The sequence below is a fragment of the Eurytemora carolleeae genome, unplaced genomic scaffold (genome assembly GCF_000591075.1).
Source record: "Eurytemora carolleeae unplaced genomic scaffold, Eaff_2.0 scaffold6, whole genome shotgun sequence".
Taxonomy (NCBI): Eukaryota; Metazoa; Arthropoda; class Copepoda; order Calanoida; family Temoridae; genus Eurytemora; species Eurytemora carolleeae.
The window spans coordinates 310,324-327,267 of record NW_019396148.1 but is presented as its reverse complement, the minus strand read 5'-3'; positions in this window follow the sequence as shown (position 1 = coordinate 327,267).

Here is a 16,944-nt window from a genome sequence, read left to right as displayed (position 1 = left end):
GGTCATCCAAAGAATATCAATATAACAGGAAAATCCGGTGAAAAAGTTGACAGCTTTCCGAGGAATTTCTCGTAACCCATTCCGAGGAAATTCTCATAACCCTATCCAAGGAATTTCTTGTAAAAAATTCCAGGGAATTTCTTGTTAACAATTCTGCAGAAAAACCAGAGAAAATGTCGACAAAATTTGTGAAAATTCTTGGGAATTTCCAGAGAAAAGTTTTCAGAACCAATTCCTGGGAACTAATCCCAAGATTTTCGCAAGACTTCCTCAGGAATATCTTGAAATATTCTCAGCATATTCCTGAGTAAATTCACTAACCAGGACTTAGGCCCAATAGTAGTAAAAAACTTAACATCTATATTGCCCCTCCGACTTGTCAGAATGTTATAGTCGTTTTGATCTTACTGAAGTTGTCATGTAATTTGTTTATTCAGACAACTGAAATGTCAAGAAAAAATAAAAAAAGAAGAAAAAAATTTCAAAATATTTTTTTTAAAAAGATGGATCTAAAGTAAATTATCATTTTTTATCAATAAGGATGCAAAGAAAAAAAGATTTAGTTAGGGCAGTGCATAACAGAAGATAACCTCAGAGACACCTATTGGAGAAAACGGAACTTGAAAATTCTGTGATGAAGTCCTGAGAATTTCTCAGGAATTTCCGAAGAAATATTCCTGGGAAAACCTTAGGAATTCTGAGGAATTTCTCGAAACTCGTTCTCTTATTTAATTATCCTAAAAATCCATAAACTTGGTGACCAAGTACTAAGAATTTCTCAGGAATTTTCGCAGTAGTAATCTTTGCCGGTAGGGCAAAAAAGATATTTGGTTGGTTGGGTAAAAATTGGGAGGAACAAAAGAAGATATGAGGAATGATGTAGATGAAGTTGATATGTTTGAAGGTGGGGGTGGTAGCTGTTGTATCTGATCTATCTACCATCCATCTAACTCTTTATCTCTCTTCTCTGCTATCTGGTTGTTTAATGAGCACTATGATTCCGATGATTTATTAATGTTTATAATCCACGATCACATAGGTAGAACAAACTCGCTTAAAGTAAGCCAATTGCGAGAGGCTTAGTGGAATTTCTTAGCAACACTACATGATGGTGTGTTTTCTTTTTACTGGTCGGGCTTGTACTATTTAAAATCCTGGTTCGATTTCAGGGTAAAAATAGCAAATAACAATTTACAAGATAAAAATACATAGATCTAGATTGAATGATAAATTGATGAATTGATACATCATTAAATTAATAATTCTTGTTTTGGGATATAACCACCCCTAAACCAAGCCAACCATTTAAAACCATGCAGGTAGAGAAAAGATAGAAATCCAAGCGCCAGATACAACTGGTGTATATAAAGGTTTTCTAAAAAGGCATTCATGAAACAATAATACATCATTAAATCATAATATTTTGTTTGCTATGTTGTCATTTGTCATGTAAAAAGGTCGGCAATAATATAAAACTGATTTTATAAGTAAAATCCCAAACTGTAAGAATCCCAAATGAATGTTAACCAATGTTGGGATTGGAAGAAATGGGATTAGGATGAGGACTAGGAAGTCGGAATAGGTTGGACAGGGATCAATTGGGAATAGATAAAATAGGTTGGGAATTGGGATAGATACCAACTAAAGAGGAAGTTGGGATTGGAATTCAATGAATGTGAGGATGATAAAAGGGTTGGTAAATCGGAAGTTGGAGTGATTGGGAAGATTGAGTAATGAATAGATGTTCTAAGGGGACCACAGTATTGGAAAGAGAATCAGCAAGATATAGAAGTTCAGAACAGAGATACAGATATAATAAAATACGTGTAAAAGACTATGGAGAATATGTAGTTTAGTGGGTACAAATGTCAATAAGGGGTGAAGACGACATTTTGGAAGGAATTAGCGGATTACTGTTAAGTTGGGATAAGAGAGAGAAAAGAGTATAAAAATCATCATTAGAATCATTCAATACTCTGAAACAAATCAGGAGAAATTCTCAGGATTTTCTTGGGGTGAAATTCCGGAGAAATTCCCAGGAATTTCTTAAAACTAATTCTCTTAATAAATTCCCCTAAAAATCCGTAAACATGGTGACCAAGTCCTAAGAATTTCTCAGGAATTTCCGGAGAAGTATTCTGGAGAAATTCCGAGGAATTTTGTGGGGAAAAATTCCAAAGAATTTCTCAGGAATTTCTCGAAACTGAGTCTTAAAACTGTGATCCCACAAAATTTCTCATCTTAGGGACCAATTCTGGGGAATTTCTCGAGAATTTCCGAGGAATCAGTTACAGGAAATGATTCTCTAGAAATTCCTCGAAAATTCTTCAAAGAAAGTCACGGTTGGAGCATCTGGGGAAATTCCTCACTTTTGTTGCTTGGGTAGCAGCATATTTCTCTCGCTCTGGTCTATCGGAGAAGACCAGAATAAAAAATATATACGCAACCTCCCGCCAGAGATGAGGAGAGTAAAAAACATGCAACCTTCCCTTTTCTTCTGATTATTTAGACTCTTTAACCATTTTATTCATTTTTCCCCCCCAACTGTGAGGATTTATCCCCCCCCCCCCTCCCATAAGTTGCAGAAAATGCTGCAATTACTTCCCTATTTTGCAAATAAACGTTTAGTATTCATATAGAGTGTGGAATTTTTTTAAACTTCAAGAAAAATGAGTATCATTTTCAACGGAGATCCCCAAGTTTTCATTGGAGACCCCAAGTAAAAAATTAAAATTTGTTTGAACATATCTAATGCACGTTTAGGTATAAAACAAATATATTTGCATCAACTGTGGAACAAATTGTAGAAGGTGCTGTTCTAAGTACTCATATTACATTTAGTAATGATTTTATACCTTTTTTACAAGAAATCTACAAAATTGAAAAGTTAAAAACTTCCAAGTTAAATAAAAAATCCCGGTCTCTATAAGTGGCCCATTCCCCCCTTCCCCTCTATGAATACTCCGGTGGGAGGTTGCCTGAATATTTTTTACTCCGGTCTCCTCCGATAGACCGGAGGGAGAGAAATATGCTGCTACTATATATTTTCCATGATTCAAGACTAAACATACTCTTTCTAATACTTCCAGTACTTCGTATACCTACAACTCTGAAAGGAACTGCAGACGTACATGAGCATCTCTTTTAAAGAGTAGCATATTAGATACACAACAGTTCCCTTTAAAGCTTTGAGTAAACATGAATGAGAATGATATTCAAGTTTTTTTCTTTGAAGATTAAACATTTCCTCTCAATTGAGGAATTTTTCTGAATTAAACACTTTCAATAGAGGAACACGACGAAGGTTTAAGAGGTACCGTTGTGAATTGGGCACCTTTTTAGACAAAGGTTAGCTTGAATCTACAGTCCTAATTAGAATAATAAATAAAGTGGAACAACATGTACCTTAAAAGTATGGTGAGTTTAAGAAACTAAACTTTTATTATAATAATAATTATAATAGAAGAAACTTCAGATGTATCACTATATCATGTAAAAGAACTTAACAGTTATGATCTTTCTTTAAATACGTTTAAACGTTATTTTCTTCAATATTAATATAATTATTTTTTCATGAATTAATATGTCTAAGACAGTCATTTTTTTAAATACGATTTTCTCAATGTAGATTTTAGCTTCTTTTGTATCGTAAAAAAAGATTTAGTACGTTTTGATAAGTAAATTTAAATCTGAAAAAATAAATAAAACATATATCAATCGACTCAGAGATTAGCTTTGATTTTCAACTGCTATTTAAATTGACAAATTTAACTTGCTTTTCATATCATGTACTTTCTTTGAATCATAAAAAAAGTCGATTAGAAAATTATAGTCAGTGAATAAGAATAAAGGGAAGGGAGATGGCGCTGGTCTGGCATGAGAAAGCCAGTTGCACTGCTTTGCAGACGAGTTTGTTATTACAAACGCACACTCTTTTGGTACAGACACACAACATGACTACAGTCAAGGAAATTGAAGAACAATGTTGTCTTTGATGTTCTACTATATCATTTGTCCCGAACAACACACAAAGATTGTTTGAAATCTGCTTAGTTTTATATTTTCTTTTCTGTGTTAAATTCTTTACACCCTTCAAATATTCTCTTTATATCTTCTTTATCCTTCTCAATAAATTCTCAATAATCACCAAAAAGAAAATTAATTTGTTTTCGTCATTCAAAATTAATCTCGAACCACAAATAGTTTATTATGAATTTTAATCTAATTCTATTCTTTCGCTTAAAGTATTGACTAAGATATATATGATATAAAATATATATAAAATACATATATTACACTTATTTTTTATTAAACAATTAACAATACACAAATGTACACTCCTAGACTGTATAAAGCACAAATGCCAAGATTCTTATGTACTTTATAAACCTACAGAGCCCAAAACTTAAGACAGGGTATCGTTCTGAAAACCAGTTTTGTAACCCGGGTTTCACAAATGGGTTTAACCAGTTTTGTGGATATCGATATTTTTGTTTTGAAATATTGTTTTATTTAGTTTCATCATATTTTACCATTTTTTCGAATCTCTTAAATAAAAATCTACACAAATAATAAGACCCCAAAAAGGAAACCCGGGAGTTTCGTTCAACGATACTCTTTTAAATTTCGGGCTCAGTACACGCCTTTGGTTCGTTAATACTTACACAAACTCTTTTGGTGACAAACATACATGACATTTCCGCCCCCTGATTATAATACTAAAAGGATAGTATTGGAAAACGTTGACAAATAAATTCCGCAAATAATTAAAAATATAAAAGACGACCTTTAAGAATCCTTTTTACTGTCTACTGTCATGTTTAGAAGAACTTTATCCTACGTTACCCTGCTGGTTACTCAAGGCTTTCATGAAAAAAAAGGTCAGCACGTTTGGTCCAGCCGTTTGGCCATGGCTATAGCTAATATATAAATATATCTATATATGTATATGAAAAGAAGTATTTAACACACGGTTTGAGTTTTTATTGTATCAACTATCATCATCATGTTTCAATGTAGGAAATCTTCAGAATACTGATTTGGTGATTTCTTCAAATCATATATATATACATACATAAATATTGTGGACTAGGGCTGAGCATGTTCTTGATTTTTGAAAGCAGTTTCGTCTTCGGTTGGAACGTTAGAATTACCTTTTTATTAAAAGCGTTCCTTACCAAAATTAGTTGTTCCATTTTAGAAATAATTTGGTTGTCTAGAATTTTACCATGTTTTGGAATTTATCTTTTTGTGTTTGACGATAAATAAAAAAATATTTATGATCACTTTCACATGAGATGGTCCTTCAGACGAAAAGAGCAGTTTTTTGTTCAGCAAAAACATCTTTGTTATTTAAGGGCAGTTTAAATTGCACCCCGCGACCGACGGGTTTCCCGACGATCTTGCCCCCTCGTACGTAAAGCGATCCGACTGGAACAGCAGAGATTTAAAGGGACTGTAGGCCTAATGTTAAGTGACCTTCCATTCGTAGAGTGGTGTGTCCGATTAACAACAGTATCCCATTAATATTATTAATTTACTAAAAGCCTGAAATACTTTTGATTTATGAACTCTTTTTTCAAACTGTTATATAAGAAATATCAGCAGTTACTTTTTATGGTGGAAAATAAAAATTTACTTCCGAATTTTTTAAACTCGCTTTTAACGTGAAATGTATAATATTTTCGAGAGCAGATAACGATCAGCTGTGCCATGAATTGACACTGTAACCAAATATATTCACAGCATTTCAACCGCTATTCAAGATATTTATACACGGAGCTCTCTGTACTCGGTGAACTCAGTTTTCAGATGAATTTCAACAAGTGTACACACACGTATCTCTGTACTTGATTAACACACAAATGTTTAAAGGGTACCGTTGTAAATCAGGCATTGTCCTCTTTGATTGGAGGGTCATTTGAAACATGCACTTACAGTCCCTTTAAGATTGTTCCCAGCCCTTAAATGATTAAAAAAGAAGGTGAAATACTCGGAATACATCATTAAGTAAAGAGCTGACATTTTATGTTTTTGTTTACAGGTACTGTCGTTGTAATTTCAAGTGAAGAGCATGCTCGATTCACAAAGGTACCCAACACATATCAAATCAAAGTGTTTAATTCTGTTCATTTCCTTCGTTGTTCATTAAGCTTAAAATTGCAAGTTGCACGATGAAAAATAATCAATATTTAGGAAGACAATTCCGTTGTGAATGAACATGCCGATTTATAAATGGAAGGCCATTTAAAATTTTTCAGGCCAGTTAACGGAATATTAAGGTGATTGGATTGATAATATTAAATCGTTGATAAATCGTTTTTTAAAATCTTTTTTGTCAGTACGTAGTACGTACAATCAACAGTAAACTTTTATACAGCTTTGAAATCTGCTAAATATTTTATTAAAAGCATCTTAAAAATTAAATAATAATTTTAAAAAGTGATGATGTCCCTCTTTAAAACTTTATTGAAAAGAAGAAAATTGAATTGAGATACAGATATTTTTAGACAATCAGCCAATCATCTCACAAAACCTCGATTCAAAGAGGGTTCATACACTACGCACATGGAACTACGAAACTGCAGAGTCTGCAAAGGTTTGTTTTAAACTTCGATTTTGGCATATATTTAGATCATATATTTAGTGAAAATTTTGCCGGCGTAAACATCAATACTAAATGATCAGCAGAGAAAGATAGCTACCTTTCCCCTAAAATGTAATGTAAACAAAAAAAATTAAAGTTAAAAAAAGGGAAGCTCAGGAAAAAAACTGTTTTTTTAAAAATACGTACACAAACCACCCCAATATTTCTAAAATTGTACAACTGTGCCCAACTTGCCTGCTGTAATCAGTACACGGAACCTCTATCAATATATACTCTGTGAATTGAGATCAACAAATAAGACCATTAAGTACATTGAGAGCATTAAATGAGTACATTTGTTGACACAAATAAAAGAACAACAGGGATATTCGGTAACTTTATTGAATAATAGCATGAAATGAGAAATAAAAGCAAAGTTTAAAAATATTGACCCTTAATTGGGAGTTTCTAAACGGTTGAAAATGAAATAACATTGATTATAATATATATTTATATATATTTACAAACATTTTTATATACTTTGCTTTTCTGGGTGTCTGTAAATGTTAGTTTGTTGTACCGGAAATAAATGTATATTTAGACATCTAAACACAGAAATATCCTAGAAATTTTGAGTTTTACTTTACGAAGAAAAAAAATTGTCGGCTTGAAAAGTGTGGCAGTTAAAAGGTAAACTTGATACTAGAAAAAGGTGCGCGAAGTGTCCTGAATCCTTCGTTCGTTAATTTGAAGAGATGAGCGGTTGGAGAATGAATCTCCGACTCCCGGGTTGCTCCGTAGAGAGTTCAGAGAACCCGGAGAGAGATTCAGAGGATCTCTGAGAGAGAGAAACGAAGGGAGAAGTAAAGGTTAAGCTTCACAGTGTTCCGGCTAAACCAGAAGATACAGGTTGTTTAAGGATCATGTTTAGTATCAAAGGTTTTAAAATATCTGGATTTAGTTTTTTTCAAGGGACTGTAAGCGTAATTTCAAGGAACTCTTCATCAAAGATGGCAATGCCCGATTTATAACGGTACCATGGAAACATAAACCTGATCAAAACTGGAGATGATACCGTCGTTTTTCTGACTTGGAAAGCGTTTTTTCCTGGAGTTTCCACATTGATTCTTTTAAACAAGAAATGCGCAAGTCACTTTCGCAGCTAGAACCCGCAAATGATAGTTAACAATTTTAAGGAAAAAAATATTGATATCTAATTCTATTCTTGATCAGACAAAACTTTTATTCGTTGTAAATCAGGCATTGTCATCTTTGCATCAAGGTTCATTTGAAATTATGCCTACAGTCCCATTGACAATAGGTGTGGAACAAATTTTGTATCCATACATACAGTGGTTAAATCTGGAGATGTTTTCCTTACCATTATCAATTTTACGGTTCTTTTAAACAAAACAGAAAGGTCTTTGTAAAACGACAGAATGGGTTTGAAAAAGACACGGGCAGTGTTACATGCTGTTTTAGATTTTAAACTTTTAGAATATTAATAGTATTTTGTGACTTCCAAAAAAAACTATACTTACTTTCGCAAATGCAATATAAGGTCTTTTCTTACATCTTAGTATTACGGAAAAATTGTTTATTATTTAACAAGATAAAAAGATGTATTTAATGAATAATCCTAGTTAGTTTGTAAAGTATTAAAATTTTGGAATAATTGATCAATTTTCAGAAGTATTTTTTCATTAATTTTTGGCTGGTTTCTCATTGAGAAATCTTTTGAAAATAAAAAATAAAAACCCTAAATTGTTTGTACTTTAAGCTTTTTTAAACTAGAAATTCAAGGCGCTTCTCGCCCTTCTTTCTATGCTTTAAGGGCGCTTCGCGCCCATCTTCTATTTAAATTGTAAACATGTTCTTTTTTTTACATTTTAAAACAAAGAAGAAAATTTTTTTGCGGATTCAAAATAAAAATCGCGGATTTTCAAGAATTTAATTTTTTTTATAAAATAAAAAAACCTTTAAAACACATTTTTAAAAAATTTTTATCATTCATAAACCTTCCCTGTGGTCACGTGATGTCCCACAGACAGACAAACAGACAAGCCAAATTTATATATAGATGGTTCGCAATGTTTTCCTAAGTTACCAAAACCCAGTTTGCCATTTTTTTATTATTTTTTTTATATTATTTACAACATCGTAAATTAAGAAGTAAAAGTTAGTAAATTTCTTTTTGTAACTTAACTAATTTCCTTCTTCAGAACGCTATCGGAAATTGTTTATACTTTTATCAATTATTAAAAATGTTAAAAGAAAAGAAAACTAAAAACAACGAAAAATAAAAATTCCAAAATCATTAATTTCATATTTATTCTGAAATGTTAGCAGACACAATTTTGCAGGTTTGACTTGTATTTATTCTTACAATTCCGAACAGTTCTTGATCTCATTCTTGCGACACACTCTTTGACATTTTTGTGTTCCTGATTTTTCCCCTGGGCTTGGAACCAAAAACCAAAAATCATTAGATCTTAAGAGATATATCAAAATAACCTTTAAATCAATTTTAATTGTCTTATTTTTACAACTTTGCAGCTAGAGATCACAGCTCTTAAATATTCAAAGTTTGAAATATTTAAAGTTTACAGTTTACACCATCAGAGTCTAAAACTAAAGAATGCGCGAATTTTAAGTTCGAGGTTAAAAGTTCTGTAAAATAATGAATAGCTACTTAAATATTAAACTTTCTCAAGTTTAAATTTGAATTTCCCGGGAAAAATCTGAACCAATCAGAGAAAAGGATTTACGGAGAATATTACATAACCATCGCTAATCAGCTGTTCTTACGTAACCGAAAACAAAACATACAACCGTTTTTTGGGTTTACATCCAAAAATAAATTTATCTAAAACGTGAAATTTCTTTAACAAGGTTTTCACTTTTAAATATATCGTTAAGTTGAATGCCGCTTTCTCAGCTGCAGCTGAATGATGATTGAATAATAGACAAATAGGGAAAATGCAGGATTTCAAGATTTTAAACTGTGTTTAAATTTTAACTCGTCGATTTCTGCGAGTTAAATATTTAACCACAGAGTTAAATATTTAACCTCACGGTTAAAGTTCAGGTTTAAATTAAGTCAGAAGTGGCATTTAACCATCTATAAATTTGGCTTGTCTGTCTGTCTGTCTGTATGTCTGTTTGTATCCAATAAACGTCAAAACGGCTGAACCGATCGGGCCCAAATTTTTTGTGGGACATCTAGGGACTCCAGGGAAGGTTTATGAATCATTAAAATTTCAAATATTTGTCTCCATCAAAATTTGATCGTCATTAAATTTTTTAAAATTTTGAAAATCCGCGAAATTTTTTGTGAAAATCCGCGAATTATTTTTGTTTTGTATTACGATGTACACAAAGAGAACATGTTCACAATTAATTTAGGAGATGGGCGCGAAGCGCCCTCTAAGGCTAGAAAGCCTTGAATTTCTAGTGAACTTAAAATTATTTAAGTCAAAACTTTTCGTTCTTTAGTTTTAGACTCAGGTTGTATATATATCGGAAAATGAAACAATTAGAGTTTGATCAATTCCTTTTTAAGAATCCCTGGGGATATAATAGAATAACTGAACAATGGACACTAAATTTACTTTTAAAAGATATTCAGATGATTAACTTTTACACTTTATGCCATCAAAAGCTTTGAAACAATAATCTTGCTTTATTACTCTTCAGGATTATCAAAATTGTAGTGTAGTTTCTCTTTTACCTTTTTTAAAAATGAATACAAACAGTGAACGCCTCATCTAGTTGTATGGCCTATAGTTAAAAATTATCTTGTCAACTTTAGAATTCTTGAAGCTTCAACGCACTCAAACAACTTTATTTTTTTTTGCTACAAATTAATATTATTTTTAAAACGGTTAAATCTTACTAGACTATCTAGTCCGAAATATCCCAAAGTTTGGAGCTATGTAGGGCACACTTTACAAGAATAAAAACTAGATCTGCAGTCGGCAATCTGCAGTCTAATAAACTTCTTGAAAATATTCCTAACTGTCATAATAATTGCTTGTTCAATGTCATTCATGGTTGGAGGAATATGAAGTTAGAATTCATCAGAGGTTGTAACTTTTGAAAATATTGATCCATATCTTTTGTATTCGGAAAGATTAAATTAGTATCTGTAGATATTTCTGATGAACAGAACTAAATAATGATTTTAAATCGTGATTTATGATTAGGGCTGGGGAAAGTTTCGTTAACGAAACGGTGGTTTTAGAAAATTAACGGAAGAGCCCGTTAACGAACGGCATAAAAAAAAACGGCGACTTTTTTTTGCGAAAATTGCATGAAACTTGTAAAATAAGAAGAATTTTCTAAAATGTATTTTGATGTTTTTAAATGTCGTCTTCATCCCCGCTCCTATTTATATGATGAAACTATTCAAGAATTTTTTTACATCCAATTTGATAATCTGTTAACGAATTTTTCATGGAAATTTTGGAGTTAACACCGTTAATACTACAAACAAACGACTAAAAAAAGTTGGAAGATGCCCAGTCCTATTTATAATTGGTTACTTTAAAACATCCTGTGTAAGTTATATTCCTTAAATTCCTTGTTAAACGGATTTAATCTTTATAAAGGGATAAACCAAAAACCATACAAAACTGTTGACATTCTTTTTTTACCTAAATTTTAAGGAAATTTTATTGTTTAATCTTATCAAATCTTATCGAAAATAAACAACATGTGATCACTGATAAAACTGTTGCATAAATTTAGATTTTATACAAGTTCAAAATAGAAACGTCATATTGAAACATAATAAATAATAGTTTTTTAAAGGTTTTTACATTTAACTCTGGGTTAAATTTTTCATGAAAAGAGCCTTATCAAAGATATATTCGTCTTTGAAAAACTTTTTTATCAAGTCACAAATGTTGCCAAACTGAGAAAACTTTCTCATGCCAAATTTCTTTGAAACCATCAATTTTTAACCACAATTATTGCATTTTATTTTGTTCTCAAAACAGTTTGAATTCAGCATTTTACCATTGGGACGCACCTTCATGACACCTTAATGATAATGTGCAAATACAAAAATTAAAGACATACAAAAGTGTGACATAATTAATTTGCAGTTTTAAAATATGATAATTCCTAAAAAATATCAATTTTGATAAGAGGTTAGTAAGGATAAATTCCGCATACACCTAATGTTGACACCAATGTGAAAATTTTCGTTCATATTTTGTAAACTTTTTCCTGAAGTTTCGCATTTTTAGCGAAAATGATTTAAGAAAAAAAATGCGAAAACGATGCGAAATTTCGCGAAATTAATTCCGCGGTAAAGTTTTGTGGCTGCAACAATTAATTGCTCAAAATCTGCTCCGAGAGTTCAACATTAGAAGAACATATCATAATTAATAATTTCTCTTCAGTATTTTTTGTTCCATTTTGTTTTTCCACAAAAATGTTTGCAAATTGTTTTTTGTGTGTGAAATTTTCGCATTTTTTCGCGATGCAGATTCAAGCGAAATTTCGCAAAAATACCGGAAAATTTCGCATTTTTCGCGAACGAAAGAAATGCGCAAAAATCCCAAATTTTTGCAAAACGATTTTCCCCTCACCATAAACATTAATATTCTAATAATTTGCAACAAAATCCTGAAAAACTTTTATTTTAGACCTTTGACTATTTGATCCAGCAGAATTCATAGTTTAAATTAATAAAGCACTGTGGAACCCAGGGAGGGGGGAGGAAAGTCCTGTGAGAGCCCCTGAATACAATTGTAGTTTGTATCAATTTTGCGAATTAGTATACATCGTTATTAACATATGGATCCAATAAAGAATTATATACATATATCTAGTTAACTACGTCTACGCAGTACGCACATTAATACAAAATAGCAAAAGCAATATTTCATTCAAACTTTTCTCTGCAAATTTTGTTTTTGATTTTTTTAAAAAGTTTCTCTAAGTAATAGATTAGTTTTACTTGACTTTTTACTGGAATGGAAACTTAGTTTCAAGTAATTCACAAAAGAACAGCTTTGTCTCATCAAGGATTAATGAGATTTCCGCACTTTTTTGGCGGAAAATTGATTATTTATAAATGAGTGTCAATGGGGAAGATCTGGTGTCGAGCTTTAAACGTGTAGAATCCTAAAAATTTCATTATTTTTTTTTGTAGTATAAATCCGCGTTTGCACTTGCTTTTACAGGGAAACCACATTTGAAAATAATCAATTTTCGGCCAGGTAAATAGGGATATCTCTATCATTTTTGATCAAACAAAGGTTTAAAGGGTACTGATGTAATCTGGACATGCCTCCCTATAACTTAAGGGCCGCCACTTGAAATAACGTTTAATTTGAGACTTTTAAAATTGCGATGACATTTCTCAATAAGTTGGTTAAATTATTGTAAACTAAAATATTTCAAACTCTAATACAAACTAAACTAAATATGAATGAATTATTATGATTCTGTGAAATTTCTAAATTTTTTATTTTCGTCTAAAAGTGTTCCCCGAAAATTATATATTGTTGTTCACAATTTTTCGTCTGCTGAGTTGAAAAAGGGCAAATTTTTTCAAGAAAACTTTTAAAGCTGGAGGAGGTTATTTTTCTTATATTTAAGGGGCGTTAAGTAAATTAACCTCCCGATAATGTCGGTCAAAAGGTAGTAAAAAAACATGTTCAATTCCAGAGTACTCAAAACTTGAAAAAACTTTTGTTTATACTTTGGTAAAATACTTGAAGCAAGAATAGGAATTCTTTTTTTTATTTATTTCCTTTGAATTCTGTTTTCTTTGTGAATATTGAATAATTCAAAACGTTTACTTGCCTACATTTATCTTTTTCGATATTTATTAAGATCTACAATTTTGTCTGTCCCCTTAGATCTGCAGAAAACGTTGCATTGATTTTCATAACTGGGTCGATTTTAAAGTGTCGCAGTGCAGTGACCACATGGAAGGTTTATGAATGATAAAAATTTAAAAAAATGTGTTTTAAAGGTTTTTAATTTTGTAAAATAATTTAAATTCTTGAAAAAGATTTTAAAATAATTTAGAAATCCGCAAAAATTTTTCTTCTTTGTTTTAAAATGTAAACAAAAAGAACATGTTCACAATTTAAATAGAAGATGGGCGCTAAAAGCCTAGTATTTATATATTTGCTTAAGGCGTTTTTAAGGCGTTTTTAAGGAATAGTTCGCAAATTTCTCACCTCTTTTGCGTTTGAGCTTTTCATTTTAAGTAATCTATATTTGCAGTTTTTCTCACAGATTTAGAAGAATTCCTAACCCCGTGATCTAAATGACCAAAGACACTTTTATCTTATTTTGACCAAGTCTGAAAGAATATGGCTTTGAAAAAATTGCTTGGTTTACTCAGTCCTCCTACTTAATAGTATTCCTTCTTTTCGTCCTATTGGTCCGTATAGTCTTAATTACAAATAATCAGAGACAGTTTATGGCCTTAACTTATAGTTTTAAAAATAGCTAGAAGGTTTTTTTATCAAGGCATCATAATAATCCATCATCTTTAAAATGGAGTTGATATTTTTAAAGTTTTCCAAAGTTTTAATTTCTCTCAGGGAAAAGGGAAAAGGCAAACAATTGGTGATTTTAAAAAAAATTATTTGAATAGAAAGAAATGCAAAGAAAAAAACATGATTAGAAAGCATTATAAAATAATATTCTCAAGAAAAATGTAAGTCAAGGGTGGGGGGGAATTAAAACTGATAAAAGGGATTGTACTGTAAGCATAATTTCGAGTAACCCTCCATGCAAAGATGGCAATGCCCGATTTACAACAGTACCCTTGAAACCTTTATAAAAATTAATGATGAGGAAGAAATTGGCGTTTTTCTTTTACGCTAATAGTTCCTTTAAATCGTTTTTTTATGGAAATAAAAAAAGGAAAATTTTATAATTAACAATTTTCCTGTTGATGAAAAAAAATTCTGTGAATGACAGATTGTTTTATTATTAGTAATAACTAATTAGTTACGTGGCAATCACGAGTGTCAATTAGGACAAAAATGTTTCCGAAGAAATAATATAAACTTAATAAATTACAAAAAAAATTACTGAAAAAATCCCAACTTTCGAAATTTCCAACCTTTTAAGTGACTTTCCGTTCCCGTCAAATTAAGTAAATTGCCCGTAAGATGGAATAAATAAATAAATGTAATACCTACATCTTTGCAACCTGATGGTGTATGCCTTTAATATTTGACATTTTATCTCACAGTAGTATTAGCTTAAAATATCTAGGGTCTACGATATTGGGTTGTAAAAATATTTGGAATTAAAATGAGAAAATAAGTTTGCTTTTACATTTGTGAGTAAAATCAAAATTCTTTTTAAAAACCTTTTACTTAACTAGAGAATATACGAGATAACATAAATTTTTACATACATTTTCATTCTCCGTTTGTTTAATTTGCATTGCAATGGCTTTGACAGTACGATATTTAGATGTAAGAAAATTGTGACTGATAAATTGGGCTTACTCCATATACTCCATATACTCCATATACTCCATATACTCCATATACTCCATATACTCCATATACTCCATATACTCCATATACTCCATATATTCCATATACTCCATATACTCCATATACTCCATATACTCCATATACTCCATATACTCCATATACTATAGTATTGTTTTTTAGAATGTTTGCTAAAAAATGTTAAAGCGTGTTTATTCCTGAAAAAGGGAAATATAATGATTTGAGCCTCTAACAGCTGTCTCCTATTGAAGGCCGGGGGAAAAACAATTATAGACTTTTCACTTAAAGTCTAACTTTAATTAGAATTACCTTGATAGAACTATTGTTAATTACAAAAACCCCGAATTCATGAATTTTTTATCTCGTAACATCAAGATTGTAATTACTAAAGTGGTCGGGCCTTTATTTTAATACAATGATGACCACTTTCTGAAACCTTATATTCAGCACAGAGAAATAAACAAGTAAAAAGAAGACATGCTTTTAATTTGAAATAATTCTTGTTTTTAAATGTTATTGTTTTATGACAATAATTCGGGTAATAAGTTGAATGGACTAAAAATAAATCATGAACAAATTTTTTTGTAATTTTTTAAATTTTTTTTGGGGGGGGGAGACATTTAATCCTGTTATGTTTGGATTTGATTTAATCTAAGGTGCACGAGATAGGAAGTATACGTATTGAGTTCACATTGAGACCTACAATTTTAATAAGATGTATATATCTTCATACACGATCTGCATACGGGGTGTAATAAATCTAGGTCCCGAGATAACTTGACGCTTAGTCTAATTTCAGTCTCACTGGCTCTATCTCTAGCCAAAACTCAAGGCTCTATATCTCTAGCCAAAACTCAAGGCTCTATACACGTCCGTTTAAATCAACGATTCATACATTACTACTTTATTAATACAGGTAAATAGAACTAACCAGAATGGCCAGTCAGGGTCAATATGAACATAGATAAAATAGATAACGAAACATAGATAATAAAGATTGTATTGATCATGGTAGCACATTACATTACAGGTGTTTACAATATATAAAAATAAAAAAATGAAATATGTCAGAACGTTTCACATGTTCGATTTGATTTCATTAAACAGAAATCTTTTTAAAAAATCCCTTTTAATTGACAGTTTGTCTTTGTTAGTAAGTTAACTGGGTATGTTTATGTGTCTCTGCTATGTGAAAGCTTGGTAGGAATGTTGGTTATTGTATCGAAATATTTTACACAAAACATTGCAACACGTGATCAGTAAGACTTAGTTTATATTTTCATGAAGCTTTTTACGTTAGGATAAATATAATTATCACAGAGATATTATTCCATTTGTCTGCTAATTCATTGCATTAGTGACTATATGAAGAGCAAGTGTAAAAGTTATGTTCTCAATTGACATCAAAATGATAGATAATCCTTTAACAGTTCAGAAAAGTTAGGCCATGAAGAAACTTTGCAACTTTTTCTTTTAATCGGTTTTATTCTATATTTAAACATTTGCTGCAGACCATTTTTGTTTCTCTATTGATATCAAATTTCATTATAGTTAATGATGGTTAATGATGCTTTCAATAGTTCAGAAGAAAATTTTGTTAAAGGGACTGTATGGTAATTTCAGTTGACCCTACTTACCAAGATGGCAATGTCTGATTCACTTGAACTTTTATCTGATTAATAATATGGAAGAAATTGTCGTTTTTCTAAATTCAAACGTGTCACTTTTAAAGAAACCACAATTGAAATTTAAAGGGGCTATTGTGAATCGGACATTGCCATCTCTTTGCATTGAGGGTCACTTAAACTTACTCTTACCTTTGATATTTCAACCTTTGAAGTCTGCTAGATAAAAAAT